General features: G+C 42.2%; 1 pseudogene across 1 annotated transcript; it reads right to left on the bottom strand.

Annotated features, from left to right (window-relative positions):
• Positions 1-17,506: 17,506 nt before the first annotated feature.
• On the bottom strand, positions 17,507-18,227 carry LOC308345475 (large ribosomal subunit protein eL8-like; annotated as a pseudogene). The gene has a single exon. The product of its transcript is annotated as a large ribosomal subunit protein eL8-like (transcript).
• Positions 18,228-18,789: the final 562 nt, after the last annotated feature.

Here is an 18,789-nt window from a genome sequence, read left to right as displayed (position 1 = left end):
ATATTGTCATGATTTCTTCTTTGATCCATAGATTGTTAAGAAGTTTTTTCTTGAATTTTCAAATATTCGGGGATTTTTTCCCTAGCTATCTTTTTGTTGTTGCCTTCTAATTTAATTTTGAGTGGGCAGAGAATATATAATTCAATATTTTTATATACTGATACTTGTTTTATGGCTCAGAATATGGTCTATCTTGATCACTGTTCCATATGAATTTGAAAAGAATATGTGTTCCACTGTTTTTGGTGGAGTGTTCTATAAATGTTCATAAGATCATGTTGGTTGATTATTGTTCAAATCTATATACTGGCTGGTTTTCTGTCTACTATAAATGAATGGGAGGAGTGTTGATATACCCAACTATAATTGTGGATAAGGTCTATTTCTCTTTCTACTTCCGTTGTTTTATGTTTCATGCATTTTGAAGTTTTGTTGTTAGGTATATAAATGTCTAGGATTGTTATGTCCTCTTGATGAATTGACTCTTTTATCACTATGAAATATTCCTCTTGATCTTTAGTAATACTCTTTTTTTTTTTTTGAAAGATTTTATTTCTTTTATTTGACAGACAGAGATTACAAGTAGGCAGAGAGGCAGGCAGAGAGAGGAGGAAGCAGGCTCCCTGCTGAGCAGAGAACCCAATGCGGGGCTCGATCCCAGGACCCTGGGATCATGACCTGAGCTGAAGGCAGAGGCTTTAACCCACTGAGCCACCCAGGTGCCCCTAGTAATACTTTTTTTTTTTATTAATTTTTTAATTTATTTTCAGCGTAACAGTATTCATTGTTTTTTTACCACACCCAGTGCTCCATGCAATCTGTGCCCTCCCTAATACCCACCACCTGGTTCCCCCAACCTCCCACTAGTAATACTCTTTTAATGAAAGTCTACTTCATCTAATATTAGTATAACTGTGTTAACCTTCTTATAATTAGTGTTCATGTGGTATATAATTTTCTATAAAAGATCTTTTTACTTTTAACTTTTCTGATCTTTTTTTGAAAAAAGATTTTATTTATTTATTTGACACAGAGAGAGAGAGGGAAAAAGAGAGAGCGAGAGAGAGCAAGTATGAGCAGGGGGAGGGGCAGGCAGAGGTAGAGGGAGAAACAGGCTCTTCACTGAGCAGAGAACCTGATGTGAGGCTTGATCCCAGGACCCTGAGATTATGACCTGAACAGAAGGCAGAGTCTTAACCGACTGAGCCACTCAGGTGCCCCTACTTTTCTGTGTCTTCATGATTAAAGTGGGGTCCTTTAAAACAGCATATAGTTGGGTCTGTTTGTTGTTTTAATTGAGCTGTACTTTGATTTATATCTACTTTTAGTTTTTAGCTACATGCCTTTATTTTTTAATAAAGTAACAATAGTTTTAAAATGTATGTAAGCATTTAAATAATATTACATCACTTCAAATATAATATAGAACTTTACAACAACAAATAATCCTTCATTCTATTATTATCATACATTTTACTTCTGTTATAAATCCCCTAATATATTGTTATTTTTTTCTTTCAACCGTTATCTTTTAAATACATTTTTTTAAAGATTTTTTTAATTTATTTGACAGACAGAGATCACAAGTAGGCAGAGAGGCCAGTAGAGGGAGAGGAGAAAGCAGACTCCCCGCTGAGCCAAGAGCCCGATGCAGGGCTCCATCCCAGGACCCTGGGATCATGACCCGAGCTGAAGGCAGAGGCTTAACCCACTGAGCCACCCAGACGCCCTTTTAAATACATTTTTAAAGGAAAAAAATCTTACATTTTTATCCACTTATATGGTAAATTCCCTTATGTAAGTGCAAGATTTCATCAGAGTCTTTTTTCTTCAGCCTGAAAAACTTCTATTTATATTTATAAAAATTTTCCATTTGTATTTGTAAGAAGTATTATTTTGTAGAATACATCTGTTTATAATGAATTCTTTCAGTTTTTGTTGTCTGAAAATATCTTTACTTCATTTTCAGTTTTGAAGCATATTACCTTCTTATAGAATTCTAGATTGATATGCATTTCCTTTCAGCATTTTATTTTATTTTTAAAGATTTTTTTTTTATTTGAAAGAGAGAGAGACTCCCTGCTGAGTGTGGAGAGAAAGAAAGAGAGAAGCAGACTCCCTGCTGAGTGTGGAGCCCTACACGGGGTTCTAGTCTCATGACTCTGAGATCATGACTTGAGCCAAAATCAAGAGTCAGAGGCTTAACCAGCTGAGCCACACAGGAGTACCTCTTTTCAGCATTTGAAAGATGCCACTGCACTGTGTTCTTGCTTGCATTTTTCCCGATGATAAATCTATGGTAATTCTAATTTTCTTTCCTTTATGTGGTGTGTCTCTTTTTTTCTATTCGCCTTTAAGTTTTTCTCCTTATCCTTCGTTTTCAGCAATGTTCCCTCATGTAGTTTTATTCATGTATAGCCTTCTTGGGATTAGTTGAGTTTATTAGATATGTTGAGTTTATTAGATATGTTTATTTAGATATGTTTATTATTAGTTGAGTTTATTAGATATGTGGTTTGAAAATTTTACCAAATTTGGAAACATTTCAGACATTGTTTCTCCAAGTATTTTTTTGCTCCCCATGCCCTTATGCATATGCTCAGCTATTTGACATGTTTCCATGGTTCACTCATGGTTTCCATGATTCCAGGTTCTATTAATTTTTTTTCAGTTTTTTTTCCTCTATGTGTCAATTTAGAGAATAAGATATTCTTTTTTTTTTAAATATTTTATTTATTTATCTGACAGACAGAGGTCACAAGTAGGCAGAGAGGCAGGCAGAGAGAGAGGAGGAGGAAGCAGGCTCCCCACGGAGCGGAGAACCCGATGCGGGACTCGATCCCAGGACTCCGGGATCATGACCTGAGCCGAAGGCAGCGGCTTAACCCACTGAGCCACCCAGGCGTCCCGAGAATAAGATATTCTTATATCTTCAGATTCATTTGCCTTTCTCCCATGTTTATGCTGCTGGTAATTCAATCCACTAAACATTTCCTTTCAGATATTGTGTTTTTTATCCCTAGAGTTTCTGTTTTCTTTTATGTCTTCTATTTCTTTTCTCTGTATTTCTATTTCTATTAACATATTTATAATACTGTTTTAAGACACTTATTTGCTTATTTCAAAATCTCTGTCATTCCTGGGTATGTTTGATTTTTTTCCCCCCTAGCTATAGATCATGTTTTCCTGCATCTTTGTATGTCTAGTGATTTTTTAATTGGGTTCTAGGCATTGTCACCTTTTTGATTGGATGATTTTCGTTTTTCTCTTTAAAGAATATTGTACTTTGCTTTGGAACTTAGGATCACTTAAGGAACTTAGGATCAACTCAGTTTTTTGAAGGTTTGCTTTTAAATTTTGTTAAGGCACATCTTGTTAAGGCAGCCCTCCTGTATATTTTAGCCCTACTAGTAAGATGTAACCCTTCCAGATTACTAAGTGCCCCAGTTGCCCAATGAAACCCCTCCTCTCTGGCTGGATCTCTGCTATCTCACATTCATGTGTAGGCTTTGGAGGTTGTTCTGCACAGATTCCCAGTGGTTCTTTGCATAGCCTCTTGGAATTTTACCCTGAGCGTCCACAGAAGTTGACAGCAATAGATTCAAGGAGACCTCCATGTGGACTTCTGGAACTCTCTGCATCGTTCTTTCCTATCCAGCATTTCATCCCATAGATTCCAGCTGCTTCTGCCTCTCTGAACTCTGATCTTGGCTTTACTTGGCAAAATTTTCATGCTATGCTTGTGTTTTTTTTTTTCTTCCACGCCACTGTCTGGAAAAGTGGCTCCTGGCAGAAAGCCAGGACAACTGTAAGGTTTGATCATAGTCCTGACTTGCTTGTTGTCCAGTATTTGGAAACAGCTGTTTCATATATTTTGTCCAATTTTCTCATTTTTTTTTATAATGGGAAGATAAGTCTGGTACTGGTTACTCTATCATGACAAGAAGAGAAAGAGTTTTCTTCTTTTAAAGATTACATTCTCAACAGTAGTGACTCTAAATATTTTTCATACAGCCACAATCTGAGGGACTTTGGGAACTGGAAAGGACCTTGTAGAATCTGAGGTGTGGCAATTTGGCAGTGGTTGTAGAAGTGAAAACAGGACACCAGGAAAGAGATCTCAGCAGAAAATCTGACTGTTCAGGCTAGAACAGTATGTGTCAATTTAGAGAATTTAAATTCTTCTATCTTCAGATTCATTTGCCTTTCTCTATATGGGCTGAGAATAGGATGGGAAAATAATTTGAGTATTTTCTGTTTAAATGTTATTTGCTTCTTTTTGAAGCATGGAACCCAATATGAATTGGACCAGGGCCTTTTCTTCTAAGAACTGGATCTTGGTCTTGGTTAGATATTAGAATATCAAGAGAGATTTTGCAAATCCTGATGCTTAGGCTGTACTGAAAAAATCAGTCAGTCTCTGGAGTGGGCCCAGGCATCTTTATTTTTTAAAGCTCCTTAGGTAATTCCAGTGTGTTGCCAAGGTTGAAAACCACCGCTCCAATGTGCCACACAGCCAGCCTGGGCCTGAAGATCTTTCTCCTTGGGGAGCTGTATCAAGTGTTTTCACTCTATCACTGTATCAGATGTGTATCTCACCTGCTTATCAAAGCCTTCTTTTATCTTCCGGAGCATCTTCTCACCTTATCCTTGTTCTGCTCAGAATCTCAGCTGGTGACTATTCAAGGTCTTTTGCTTATACTTCCTGTCCACAATCCTCCTTCTAGGTGATGAAGAAGATTGTGGAAGTCCCTTCCTCTTTATGGAGGAAGCATGGGCTTTTCTCCTGAAAAGTGCCATGGGTCGGAGTTCTTGCCTTACCACCAACTCTCAAAGTGACCTAGGTCATTTACTTCACTTATATGCACCCAATTTCTTCACCTGTAAAATTAGGGGACCAAGCTGAATAGTCCTCTATTTCTGACAGTCTGGACAAGTGAAGGCAGCCTTGCATTCCTTTGAGAAGGTTCTAGAACCAGGCTCTAAGGCTTTCCCTCAGAGATAGGTGATGTCTGGTGGGTGTTGCTTCTGACCTACCCTACTGAGTGTGCCCAACTTTGAGGGACAGAGTTGGAAATGGAGAACTTTGGTGCTGAAAAGATGTCAGGTAGCTTGTTAGATGTGTAACAAAGTATGCAGTGGAATTAGACATTAGCATGGTCTTTTCTTTCTTTTCCTTTTAAACTGAGAAAAAATGGCTATTTTGAAAGAGTTCTATTAGGGGCAGCCTAAATGTCTGTTTTGAAAGAGACCACTTGGCACTCCCACTCGTGTTGTGGGAAGAGAAAGGCCTGCTCTCTCTAGGCTGAGGATGTTGTGTGCCATGGAGAATCCTGGGGATTGGGTCAGGTGAGGGTCGACAGCCAGATGGAGGATGCCATAAGAGGACCCTGTCCTTGGAGGATACGTGGGAACCTGGAGAAGCCAGTATCACTACGGACTCTTTAGGAGGGCTGAGCCTGGGAGATCTCTAAGGAGAAGCATGGAACAGGAGTGGAGGAGACCTTTTGCTCATGGAGTAAGAGGCCAATGGGAGAGCCAGGTCTTCAGGCGGGGGGCCCTGCAGCAGGGCTCTGGCAGGGCTCAGCCCAGCCGCCAGCAGAGAGATGCCCTCACAAGGACACTGGGCAGAAGGGGCAGCACTTCTGTGACCGAGGATGAGTGAGGAGCCTGTCTGGAAGCTTGTCTCAGGCCTGGTTCCAGAGCCCATGAAAGATGGCACCCGGATGTTTCTAGGGAACAGACCTTCAGAAAGAACAGATTCTTTGCATTGAGAGGGCGAGGGCTGGGGAAGAACAAGAAGTGACCCTTCCTTTGCAACTAGAGGGCTGCTCCTCACAGCGTGTGCTCTGCGGCACACAGAGATAATTCACAGAACAGGACAAAGAGCTGATTATGTACAGGACCAGTGCCTCTGGTGTATTCACGGAACTGCTGCTGTGATTATCATCATTGCTACTGATCCATCATGGGAATGTTTTCAAGAGCTGTGGCCCAGCTTACATGGATCCTTTTGCTGACTTCTGCTTGGTAACTAGGGTACCATTGCCCAGGCCTGTTCCTTTACGTTTATGGGACTCAGGCCAAGAATGCAAAAGGAGGCCTACCTACTTAACCATTGTAAATTCAGCTAAAAACCAAATGTCATAACTGTGTGAATTGTTTAGTATTGCAAAATGCTCTTTAGCCACCATACATCTACAACTACTGTGAATGAAATGCTAATTAGTGACAGCACCTGGAAGAACATACTGAACACAAAGAGAAGCAAGAAAGTGGCTGCTCAGCACTACTGGGGAATTATATTCTGTTATGCAAGAATCTATTGTATTCATGCTCTCTGAAAGGAAGGATTGGGTAAATCCGTAGTCTTTTTTTTTTTTTTTTAATTTCTTTTCAGCGTAACAGTATTCATTGTTTTTGCACCACTCCCAGTGCTCCATGCAACACGTGCCCTCCTCAATACCCACCACCTGGTTCCCCCAACCTCCCACCACCCCCCCCCCCGCTTCAAAACCCTCAGGTTGTTTTTCAGTGTCCATAGTCTCTCATGGTTCACCTCCTCTTCCAATTTCCCTCAACTCCCTTCTCTTCATCTCCCCATGTCCTCCATGTTATTTGTTATGCTCCACAAATAAGTGAAACCATATGATACTTGACTCTCTCTGCTTGACTTATTTCACTCAGCATAATCTCTTCCAGTCCCGTCCATGTTGCTACAAAAGTTGGGTATTCATCCTTTCTGATGGAGGCATAATACTCCATAGTGTATATGGACCACATCTTCCTTATCCATTCGTCCGTTGAAGGGCATCTGTACCTCAATGTTTATAGCAGCAATGGCCATGGTCACCAAACTGTGGAAAGAACCAAGATGCCCTTCAGCGGACAAATGGATAAGGAAGATGTGGTCCATAAATCCATATTCTTGATCTAAGCACACTGCGTACCATGCCTCACATTCATAGCCTTCAGCAATCACCTTTGTTTCAGGCTACCAAACAAAAGGTTTGGAATTGGTTTTATTGGGCTCTCAAGGATGATCATCAAGAAGGTGGATATTTAGGTTTTGTGTTTATAATGTGTGGGATGCTTGAAAGCATGGGGTCCCCTTGTTGGGTCAGCATTTTTTAGTTTAATTTGATTTTGGACTTTTGATACAGAGATTTTAGTTCAGCAAACTCCCCATTTCACAATACAACCTAAACTTTGATGTATCCAGGGGCCTCTTAACACTGAATGTGAACTTCAGGGTTAGTTGTTCAGAGAACTATCAAAGTAGACTATATGATGGTTTGCATCTATTTAGAGAAATCCAACTTTAAATTAGTTTAAGATAGATTCAGTTTAACTCTTGGATTTTTTTTAAATCAAAACAAGTTTCAAGGTTTTTTTCTTTAATATCAGATAAGATGTGACTGAGGATCAAAAGGATCAATACCGTTGAATGTAGGTAAGTGTTTATATAGAGGCAGGTGTCTAGGTCCCCAGGTGAGAATATAGGGAACAAAGGAAAAGGTGCTGGACCCATGGGTTGGGCTGCCTCTATGTGAGGAGCATGTGGTGCGGCCCGTCCTGCTTCCCATCACTAGCTTATCCACTGTGGTTCTCCTGGCAGTCAGCCTCTTCTCGTCTCCCCAGCCAGCAAGCGCAGGCCTTCCAAGCTCTCTATTTCCTGCCCCCAGCTGTCCATTCAGTCATTGTAGCTGGCACCATTTGAGCCTTGACAAGGCCTCTGATGTCCCCTCAATTTCCCCAGGACCCTGCTTGTGCCCTGTGTGGCCACCTCCCCAGTCTCACCCCTACTGTCTTTCTTAGATGCCAAGGCTCTGTTTGCAGAAACTCTCCTGTGGCTGTCAATCGCAGTAGTGGAGAATGTCCCTGTGAGTGAGAGCACTTCCACAAGCTGGACTGGGGTGGCAGCTATGGGGTGTGCCGCTCACCCTCCTTTCAGGAGGGAGCCAGTTGATAGGAGCTTCCAGGAGCAGTGCCTTCAGAATCAGTGTCTGTGTTCGAGCTCTGCCCACTCTCTCCCAAGGAGCAACAACCAAAGACTGTGTTCAATAGGGGCCATAGGGTCTGACAATTTCTGCCCAATGCAGGACTCCTTTAATAGCCAATCTTTGTTCTAGAGCTCCCAGTTGGGTTGGCCAAGATTTTCTTGGTGCTAAACAGCTCCGAGGATCTTCCTGTTTAATTCTCCATCTACCTTTCTTTCGGAAGTGCATCATGGTCTGAAGGGTCTCCCTACCAACTCCCACTCATTCCTCCCTGTCCTCCTTCATAATCATCTCCCCATGTAATCTCTTGCACTGCTAACTCCATCTTGTTGTCTGCTTCCTGGAGGACCTGAACTGATGTAACCTGTAAGAAAGTCTGGGTTGGGGCACCTGGGTGGCTATGTGCGTTAAGCCTCCGCCTTCGGCTCAGGTCATGATCCCAGGGTCCTGGGATTGAGCCCTGCGTTGGGCTCTCTGCTCAGCGGGGAGGGGAGACTGCTTCCTCCCCTCTCTCTCCCTGCCCCTCTGTCTGCTTGTGATCTCTCTCTCTCTCTGTCAAATAAATAAATAAAATATTAAGAAAAAAAAAAGAAAGTCTGTGTTAAGAAAAATTATGTGTGGCTTTTCAGCTGTTGGCAGAGTGTAAAAAATGGTTTGGGTTAGGGTGAGCCAACGGTGGCCTTCTAGAGCCACTTGCCTAAAAGAGTGTGGCTTGAGTCAAAAATGAAAAGGAAGAAAGGTATGGACCTCTTGGTTTCTGTGCTTTCCTGGATCTAGACTCTTTTCTGTACAGAGCATAGGAAGTTTGGGATCCAGGTCTGGTACTCACCTCCTTCCTTTGCCATCCTCCCCACCACTTGCAGGGGCTGTCAACAGGTAGGCTGGAACAGGAAAGAAACTGTTACTGAGGCCCTCTTTTCTTTTGGCCAACTCCCTACATATAAATTTATATCTGTTCTTAATTACTTGTGCAAATATCTCTTAAACGCCTGTCTTCCTCTCTAGAATGTAAGTCTTATGAGCAAAGGGACCCTGTCATTTTCAGTATTGATTTCCTAAAACCAAAAATAGTATCTGAAACATAATAACTATTCAATAATATTGGTTGATGAATACATGAGTGAAGAGTAGAGGGTAGACCATATTGTTGTGCTTCCAGCAGCTAAAAGAACAAAGCAAGAAATAAAAGGTTTCTCAACATTTAGTATTCTAGCCAAAAATTAGACCACCTATGGCCACCATTCTAATAGATATGGTTCCTGGGATGTATCTACTCACTCCCTCACTCCATAACTGAGCAATCCCTCTCTCCCAGATAGTGGCCCCAGTGCTGGAGATGCCACTTCTATACTCCAGATGCTTTTTAAAAAATTCCTTTTGGGAGGCCTATTTCCCCACCCCCTGTACCCAGAGTTGCCCAGTATGCTAAAGCCTCTATCTGTGTTGGCCAATACATTTAGGGTGCCCTGCAATTGCTCCCAACTCAGGAAAGCCTGTGAGATGACATTCCAAAGGGTACTCCTCCCATCTTCTTTCATTTAAATAATTACAGGTCTCTTCCTCCTGAAAGAAGTTCCCCATGGAGCAAAGTCCTTCGGAAGGTGATCCAAGCCTGGCTCTGCTAAGGTGCATTCAGACTTTAAGAGCCATCCTCTGTCAAGTATCTCAGGCACTGAACACACTAGCAAGTAATTTTTTGTCTCTACCAAGGGGAAAAACAATAGTCACACTCAAGAGTTGAGTTTGACTCAAGATTTACTGGCTTTCACAGAGTAGAGCAGGGAGGGCTCTGTCTATGCTTATCTTCACCAAGGACCAAAAGAGAGACAGTGGGTTGAAAAGACAGTAAGTCTCAATGGCTGGTTGCTGCTGAGCAGTGGCTCCTTTAAAAAATAAGGTCAGCTAACTCTTATAGAGTATATTAGATGTGCTCACTGAGGAGGCCGTGCTCTGGATAAAGTCCTGTGTTCCCTTCCTCCTTGGTCACCTCAGGACACTAAGCCAATTAAAGAGCAAGTTGCCATACCAGAGACAAGTACTTTCAACAAAAGAGTCTCCTTCTACCTCAGTCACTCACTTGCCCTGTCTTCCAGAAAACATATTATATAGAAGGAAATCTCTCCAAGATCAAGTTGGCAAAGAGTAGGTTTACTCAACCATTTATTCATTCATCAAACTTTCATGACATATGAACCATGTGTTTGCAATTGTTTTAAGAGCGGAGGATGTGTCAATGAACAGAACAGAGAAGGTCCCTGTTCTCGTAGAACTTATGCTTTAATGGAGAGGAAAGACTATAAACAAGCTGCAAATCAATAAGAAAGACAATTTCCAATAGTATTGAGTTCCAGGAAGACAATGAAAGGGATGAAGAGGTATAGAGGATGGGTTCTCTTTGGGTAGGGCTATGTGCTGGGGATAGGTTTGCTCATTTGGATTAGTGGTCATGAAAGAACTCACCGAGGATTTGCCATTTTTGCTAATACTTGACCAACCCCTTGAAGTCATCCCTAAAGGTAGAGCTTTCTGGGTAGATGGAAGAACAAGAGCCAAGGTTCTAAGATGGGATGAACTAGGTGTGTTGGAGGAATCAAAAGAAAGTCCATGTGGCTGAAGTGTAATATACTGGAGGAAGAGGTAGAGGTCAGAGGGGTAAGCTATGTGGTAAAAATAACCAACCTGCCCTACTAATGCAAACTTTAGCAGTCTGTGCCCATTTCAGTCTCTGGGCACCTGACACTAGGTATGTGTTGGTACAGGGATCATGGATTGGTCATAGGATGTGGGCCCTGAACTGACTTCAGTCACTTCCACAGTCACACATACACCCAGGTGTATCCAGAATCCCTCATTTTCACCAAACTTCTGGATGACCTCTTCCATGTTTTACTCTTATCTTAGCCAAATCAACAGCAAACTCAGCATTCCCAACCAATGGCAGAATTCCTATTTAAACAATTTGTGTTTTATGAGAGGGAAGTGTTCAGTTCTCAGTGCTTTCCAGTGCTTTCTCTGACTTCTGCATTAATTCTGTTGCTTTGCAGCATTGGGCCACAGACCAAATCCAATTCAGAGTATTAGCACCGGAGCTTCTCACTGATCAAGCCAGGGCTCTGCAGAGTTTTACAGCACCTCCTCTCATGTTCCCTAGTGATTGTTCTGACTCCTAATTTCTGTTGACTTTTAGAGTCACAAGAGTCCTTGAGATTCACACTTTCTTCCCAGTGAAGGAATCTCAACACCAACATTCTTGTTGGGCAGTCATCCTTCCTTGACTGGATTGTTCCTCTAATGGAGGGTTCACCTCCATCTCTAGCAGTTATTTCCTTTGTTGGGCAACTTTAGTTATTTGAAAGTCCCTCTACCTATTGAGTGGAAATTTACCTTCTGGTAACATTTATGTAGGGGATATTGGAAGAGTTACCTTGTAGTCTTAGAGTCTTCTTGTCTCAGAATTACATAACCAATTCCTCATCTTTCTCTCTGATGAAGTCTCTAGATTGTTCTAAGCCCTCAGATCTACTCATATCATTAGGACTTCTTTCGTAACGAATGACTGCAAATTCACATCAAATTGATTTAAGCCAAAAAGATAATTCATTGGCTCATGTAACTGAAAAATCCAAGAAAAGCTCCAGGACTGTCTTGGTCCACTGTTTTTCCCCTGTCTAGACCACAGGCTCAGCTTTCCTTTGTGCTGGGGTCATTCTAGTTCTCCATGGAGTAGCCCTTGGAACTCCAGGTTCACAGCAGTTCACAAGTGATGCCCTGGTTGGCTGGTCCTGGTTGCATTCCCACTGGTAAGGCTGGGGGTGTGATTCAGAAGCACAGAACAAATGTACTGAGAATGAGGAGAGGTGTTCCCCCAGAAGGGAAGTGCAGTGTAACTACCTAGAGAAAAAAGGAGAATAGATGCCTGGGGGCAGAACAATAGTATTCCCATTGAACCACGGATTTGTCCACTGGCGTCTTCTGCCCCTGTAGAGATCCAGAAGTGTATAATTGTAATCTCAGGCTGATTTCATGGGTGATCAGAGTTCTTTGGTAGGTAATCAGCTCACTTTAGGGGACTGGTTGAAACAGCACCTCCTACTTTTTTGCCATCTTGTCTCCTCTTCCTGAACCACGGATTTGAAAGTAACCAACATGTCTCACTTTATCCGCTTGGGGTTCAATTAAGGTCACATCTCTTTTCGCAGTATTCAAGTTAAAGACCTTAAGCCTCCAATCTCAACTCATCTTTTCCCTCCTACTGGGGTCTTCCCTTCCAGGATAAACAGAGAAGGGTCCCAGTTGTTAATTTGTGTTTACTTGTATGTTGTCCTGCCTCATGGTGGGAGTGGAACTCAGACCATCAGAAATCAGACATCACAGCTGATGCCTCTGAGGTTCCTAGAGACTTCTGCTCTGCTGCTACTGTCCCCCTTACTGCACAGGGTGTCACCCTACTGGTCACAGGTGGAATCTGGGACCACTGGGACTGAGTCTCCCATTCAAGTGTTGCTCTGGCAAAGGGCAGGGTGCCCTCAGTTTGGGAAGGAGGCTGACTTCCTATGCCACTCCCTTCCCGTGCTCTGGGCCATAGGCTCAGCCAACAATGTCCTCAACAAAGTATGGCCTGGGTTCCAAGCATGTACATAAACAATTTTTAATGTTTGAGGACTTTTGAAGATGGAGAAGAATCAGTACTCCTATATGTTTCGTTTAATGGTTCATTTATCAAAGTTCCAAATTTCTCAAATGACTAACATTCTATCAACTTTAAATGTTTTGTATTTCTCTACATAGCCACACAACACTTACACAATTATACATCAAAACTAATTGACTCACAAATTAAATTTCTCCAGTCATTTTGCCCTTGATGACTTCAGTTTCTAAACATTTGTCATATTCTAAAACAAATCCATATATCAGACTTTCTTAAATGCTTCCAATACTTGAAGAAATAAAAATGGAATGTAGTAATTTTACAACTGGCTATTAGACTTTTATTAAAACCATTTATAAAGGTGCTAGCATCTGGATTTATCTATTATTTTTATTCTTATCCTCATTCTTACTTTTATTCTAATATTTCATGGAAACTCTCTTCCTAAGGTTTACTGTGAAGAACATAAAAGTCACCAATGTTCCTAGCTTTCTCTTTGTAGACTGCTTGAAACAAAGGATGCTTCTAGTAAATTTAGCTTAAACACAGAGAAGTCTGATTTATTTCACAATGTTAATATAGGTTGCACCTACGGAGTGGCAACAGGAGGGAAAAAAAAAGAGGAGAAACTTTAATTTTTCCTGTATATACTTGTGTATTGTTGGAGTATTTTGTTATCAAGCATCTATGACATTTGTGGTGATAAATACAGTTTTAAGAGCTCTGAGTAACAAAAACTAAATCACCCATGGCTAGCACTTTTAATATTTTTTCTACTCCCTTTGAGTCCCCCCACCCCCAAGTCACCTCTATTTCTTTTTACAAAATAAGAACCACAACCCACATTTATTTGTTTTTCCTCCTGTCATAAGCACTTTCTCATGTTCTTAAATAGTCTTGGGAACCATGGACCTCTAACAGCTGCATGATACTCTATCATGGGGACGCACCACAATTCACTGAGTCATCTTGCTTCAAATCTGGGAAGTCCACGAAAGATAGTTTAGTTTGAGTTTCTCATTTTCCAGCTGAGAAAGCCACATTCCATGAAGCTAGCAATTTGTTCGAGCGTGGCCAGCTGGTCAAAGCCTCGGCTGGGACTGGGCACTCCCAGACCCTGGCCTCCACTCTTGCTGGCGTCACACTGCCTCCTGGGCTTCTGTAAGGCATTTTTTGGAAACTAACTGTAGGGCACTGCCTACATTCTTTCTAAATTACATTTTGTAATTTGGGGCCCATTATTCCTGCCTGTCGAGATCATTTTTTATCTTCTGTCAAATAACCATTAGCTAATGGGGGACCCTGTAGCCAACATCAGAAATTGTGGCTTTCCTCTCTCATGATGGGCCTCCTAAGTCATCTCGGTGCCCATAAAGGGGAAATAATGTCATAGCTTCTATCAGATAATTCCAATAGTCACCAGCAATTATAGGGAAGGGTGTTAATTAGCATACTTTGGTCCATGTTTCTCAGGGATCCCTTGGGTTCTGACACTCTGGGATCAGCATTCCAGCAGATGCCTGGGCTCTGCCCAAGCGCCAGTGCTCACAGGACGGAATAGGAATAATTATTGGGTGGGGAAAGCAAGGAGAGAAGAAAACTAACATTGATGACCAACTCCGGACCCAGCTCTGAGTCCTGGGGTATGGATGACAGAAACATTATGGGAGGGGGAGCCTGGAGGATGAGATTTTGGACGAAAGCAGGTGGATTAGGGTATTTCTCTTTTTACTCAGTATCTTATCCTGAGGATGTGTCATTAAACTCTACATGGAGAAATTCACCATGGTAGAGGAGGTCACTCTTGGAGGGCTGGGGCTTATTCTGCTTTTTCCTTTACGTTTTATGAGACCCATTCTATCCAATCTTTACAAATGCATCTTTGATATCAGGGTCGGCCTTCCCAAGAATCACTTTTGGCTCATGTAATATGGATTCTTCCAGAATGCCATGTTCATTCTAACCTAAGTTATTTGAGATACAGCCCCTTCAAAATCTGTCTTTGGAAATGTTGTGGCGTGGGTTAACATTTTTCGTGTATTGCTTTTCAGAAAATACTCAATTCATACAAATGCGATTGGCAAGCCCCACAGGATGTGATGGTTTCTATTTATGGTTAATGTTAATCCATTGACCATATGGTAGTTTAAATTTCTGGTACAAATTCCTTTCGTATGGTGTTATAGCTCATTCCTGGACTGCTATAATTGTGTAATTTATTAATGTGAAAAAATGGACTTTGAAATGTAATAGTCCAGAGTTAATACGGAGAGCTGCAAGGGAATTTAGTGTGCTTAGGGAAGAGCTGTTCCCATGGAAACTAATTCCTTTGTGTGACATCCAGGGTCCCCAGGCTGCAGGGTGGTTGTGTGCCCAGATGATGCAACTAGAGTCCCAGGCTCAGCCCTGACATGAATCTCCAGGTGCCAAGGGCAAGTCCCAATCTCTGTTACTTAACTTTCTCATTGGTGACTTGAAAAAGTCAACCTAGTTCAGTGTTTACTAGGCCTCGGAATGTTAGTGACCACTTCTATATTTATTTAAAGTTTTTATTCTGGAATGATTTTAGATCCACCTAGAAGTTGCAAAGAGAGTACAGAGAGTTGCCATATACCTTTTACCCAGATCCGATGTTAACCCCTTACATAACTACAGCACATTGTCCAAACTAAGAAATGGACATTGGTGTAATACTATGCACTAAGCTACAGACTTCCTTTGGATTTTCCTAGTTTTTCCACCGATCTCCTCTTTCTTTTCCAGATATCAAATCCAGGACACGACATTGCATTTAGTTTTCATGTCTCCTTAGACTCCTTCAGTTTGTGACCATTTCTCAGTCTTTGTTGATCATGACCATGTCACTTTTATTTATTTTTATTTTTTTAAAGATTTTATTTATTTATTTGACAGACAGAGATCACAAGTAGGCAAAGAGAGAGGGGGGAAGCAGGGAGCCTGCTGAATCAGACTGAGCAGAGAGTCTGATTCGGGGCTTGATCCCAGGACTCTGGATCATGACCTGAGCTGAAGCCAGAGGCTTTAACCCACTGAGCCACCCAGGCACCCCGATGACCTTGTCACTTTTAAACAATACTGGCCACATACATTGTAGACTGTCTCAACTAGTAATGTTTTTAAAAAGTAGAACAAAATTAGAAGATTAGGATTAAAAAATTTACACAAGTAAGGTGTATGAATGGGGTCTGTGTGTTGTGAGTGCTGGAAAACTCACCCTGAATTGTCCTGTCAAACAGAGAATTTATTGGGTCATAAAACTAAAAAGGCCAAGGGCATTTGTAGCTTCAGAATGTCATTTTGTATCCAGTTCCACCTGTCTCTTGGCTTGGTTCTTCTCTCCTCTGAATAATCAGGTCGTTCTCAGATCCGCACTCAACACAGACTTAGTTACAAGATGGGTTCCAGCAGCAGCCCACACGGTTATTTCCACCCAGTGTGCGTGTGTGTCTGTGTCTGTGATACTCACCTCTCCTCCACGTTCACAACTAAGTTCTCCGAAGCTCTGATTCTACCATCTGCCCATCCCAGAACCAGTGGGAAAAGAAAATCACTTTCTGCTTTTGATGTGAGGATGTGTTGCCCAGAGTTGTGGCCACCATCTTGTTACCATGAAGGGAGCAAGCTGATAGCCGAGGAGGACACGAGAGCCTTAAAGATGGATAAGAACCTGGGTTCTGGATGATATCATTTACTTGTGGAATTGATCAGCCCTGGATCTGGGTTGGTTATATGGAGCAATCAATTTCCTGGTTGCTTAAGCTTCTGCTAGTCGAGTTCCACTTTTCTTGCCACCCAAAGCATCCTAAATGGTACAATGAAATTGCAGATTTCCTTGTTAGATACAAGATATTACCTGGATATAGGTTTGCTTGTTGGGCTTCGCTATTTGACAGCACAATACAAACTGGACTTCAGTGCTTTCTGGCTGATAGTTTTCATTAGAATTACTGTTGGAAAATCCAGCTTCACTGAGGCATTTTGGCAAAAACAGAAGTGATCCTTGTCAATTTCACACACTGTAAAGTATTCAAGTAATAGCTCCCATGTTTCTGGTTTAACTTCTTCCCATGAAGGTAAGAAGCAAGCCATGGGACAGGCCAGGGAGGGAGCAGGAAGGGTCCAGGGTGCTCCTCACTCAATACAGCTAGTACATGGGCTTCTACTCATCCAGTGGGCATAGTCTGCTGTTGGTCAGAAAGGGACCCTTTGCCTGGAGAACACTTTCTCATGACAAACATTTGGGCACCTGGGCTAAGATGATCTCCTCGAAGGCCTTTCAACTCAGGCTAACACTGTGTGATGTAGTGGTGCGGAGACTCCCATGCCAACAGCAAGGGGTCCTTTCTCTCAGTGTACTAATCCCTGAAGGAATGAACACTTCAATAAAAAAAGATTTTAAATAAAGATTTTTGTAAAAGTATAAAGGGTTTTTTAAATAAAAGGATTAAAGTGATTTTTAAAAAGGTTTAAAATAGGTTTTTGAAGTCACTGAAATTAAAAAAAAAAGATGTAATTACTGAGAGAACAAATAGCAGCCCATCGTTTCCCGTTAAAGAGTAATGTTTTAAAGAGCTAAAGGAATGGCAATTTGGAAATGCATTGGCTTCTCCCATCATTATGCCCTATACACACTCTCTTCTTCTTCTCCTTCTTCTTCTTTTTTGAAAAACAACTTTCAATCACTTTCATGTGCAGAAAACTCAACAGTGTACACTTAGCCCAGTTTTATGGCCAGTTCTTTAGTCTTTGTCTTTTTCAGCTTGGCGAAGTGAACCACCCACTTTAGACCCAGATGTTGCCTCCCCCGTGATGGCAGATCTCATATCTGTCACTGTCATTGGTCCTGACAGCTTCCTGTAGTCAAGGAAGAAAACTTCCTTCCAGGAACTGTTGACAGTTCCTCCTTAGCCAGAACTCCTTTGTTTTCCGAGTTAACCTGTGTGAAGGTGACAGTGGTGCAGGTCTTCCCAGGGACAAGATGCTCCAGCCTGGCCTTCCCCCCGATGATGCAGTGGGGAACCCCCACCTTACAACGCAGGGCAGTCGGGAGGACAACCAGCTCAGTGGGATCCACGTCGTGTGCAATCACCACCAGCTGAGGCTTCTTGTTTTCTGCCAAGGTGGTGACAGTATTAACCCCTGCTTGAAGGACAGGAGGCCTTAGTGGGGACATCCCCTTTGCCAGCAGATTTCTTTTCTGCCTGTTGCAACAATCTCTGCTTCTTCTCTTGCTGTGTCTCTGGTCTGTATTTGTGGGCCACATAAGCAGCTGAGTGGCTGGTGGCCCAAGGCCTGGGTGAACTGGTTAATGGCAGGAAGCACTTTGAAATGTTGATAGAGAATAGCCCTTTGCTGCCACAGCCCCATGTAACGGGGCCATTTGACAAAGCAGGTGAGGTCCCTTTTGGTTGAATGTCCTGTCTGCTGCCAAAATTCTTGGGCTTTTCTCAAATGGGCAGAGGGGAGGGTATCGATTGCCTTCTTGGCTTCCCGCTTCTTCACTATAGGGGACCCAGGGCCACCTTCTTCCCCTTCGCCTCCTTGCCTTTCTGCATGGTGGATGGCTGGAGGAAAGAACTACACTCATTTCTTTAATGATGCATATGAATAGTTGTTGCTTGTCCCTCTAGCTTTTTAAAAGGAAAACAATTTCTACTCCTTCCTTCCCTCCCACACACACTTTCTCACGAGCAGATACATACTTAGCATGAGTACTCTCAGACGTCCTGTGAATCCGCGTACTTTGGGCATGTACATAAAGCCATTTATAAGGGTTTAATCCATGAATCATAAACAGAAGATTCTCATTAGGAATGAGCAGTGGCCTCTCGAAGCTTGCCTAGTGCTTATAGCATTCGAAGGTGGACAACGCTCAACATTTTCTAGGAAGCTCATAGATTCACAATGGACCTTGCATTTGAATAGCAAAAACTCAGAAATGGCAGGAAGTCCAAGCAAGAGGCAGGAAGAATCCGATATGATGGCAGCGCTGTGCTCAGGGGCTGGCGTAGACCAGTTGTCAAAAACATTTGCTGAGAAAAAAAGGACAGCTTCTCCCCTATTTTTAATGACCGAATAAGAGAAATAGAGGTTTTTTCCCATAAAAATTTACAAAGC

This window comes from Martes martes (genome assembly GCF_963455335.1).
Source record: "Martes martes genome assembly, chromosome: 1".
NCBI classification, from domain to species: Eukaryota; Metazoa; Chordata; class Mammalia; order Carnivora; family Mustelidae; genus Martes; species Martes martes.
The sequence above is the reverse complement of the archived record's forward strand: the minus strand, read 5'-3'. Positions and strand labels throughout refer to the sequence as shown.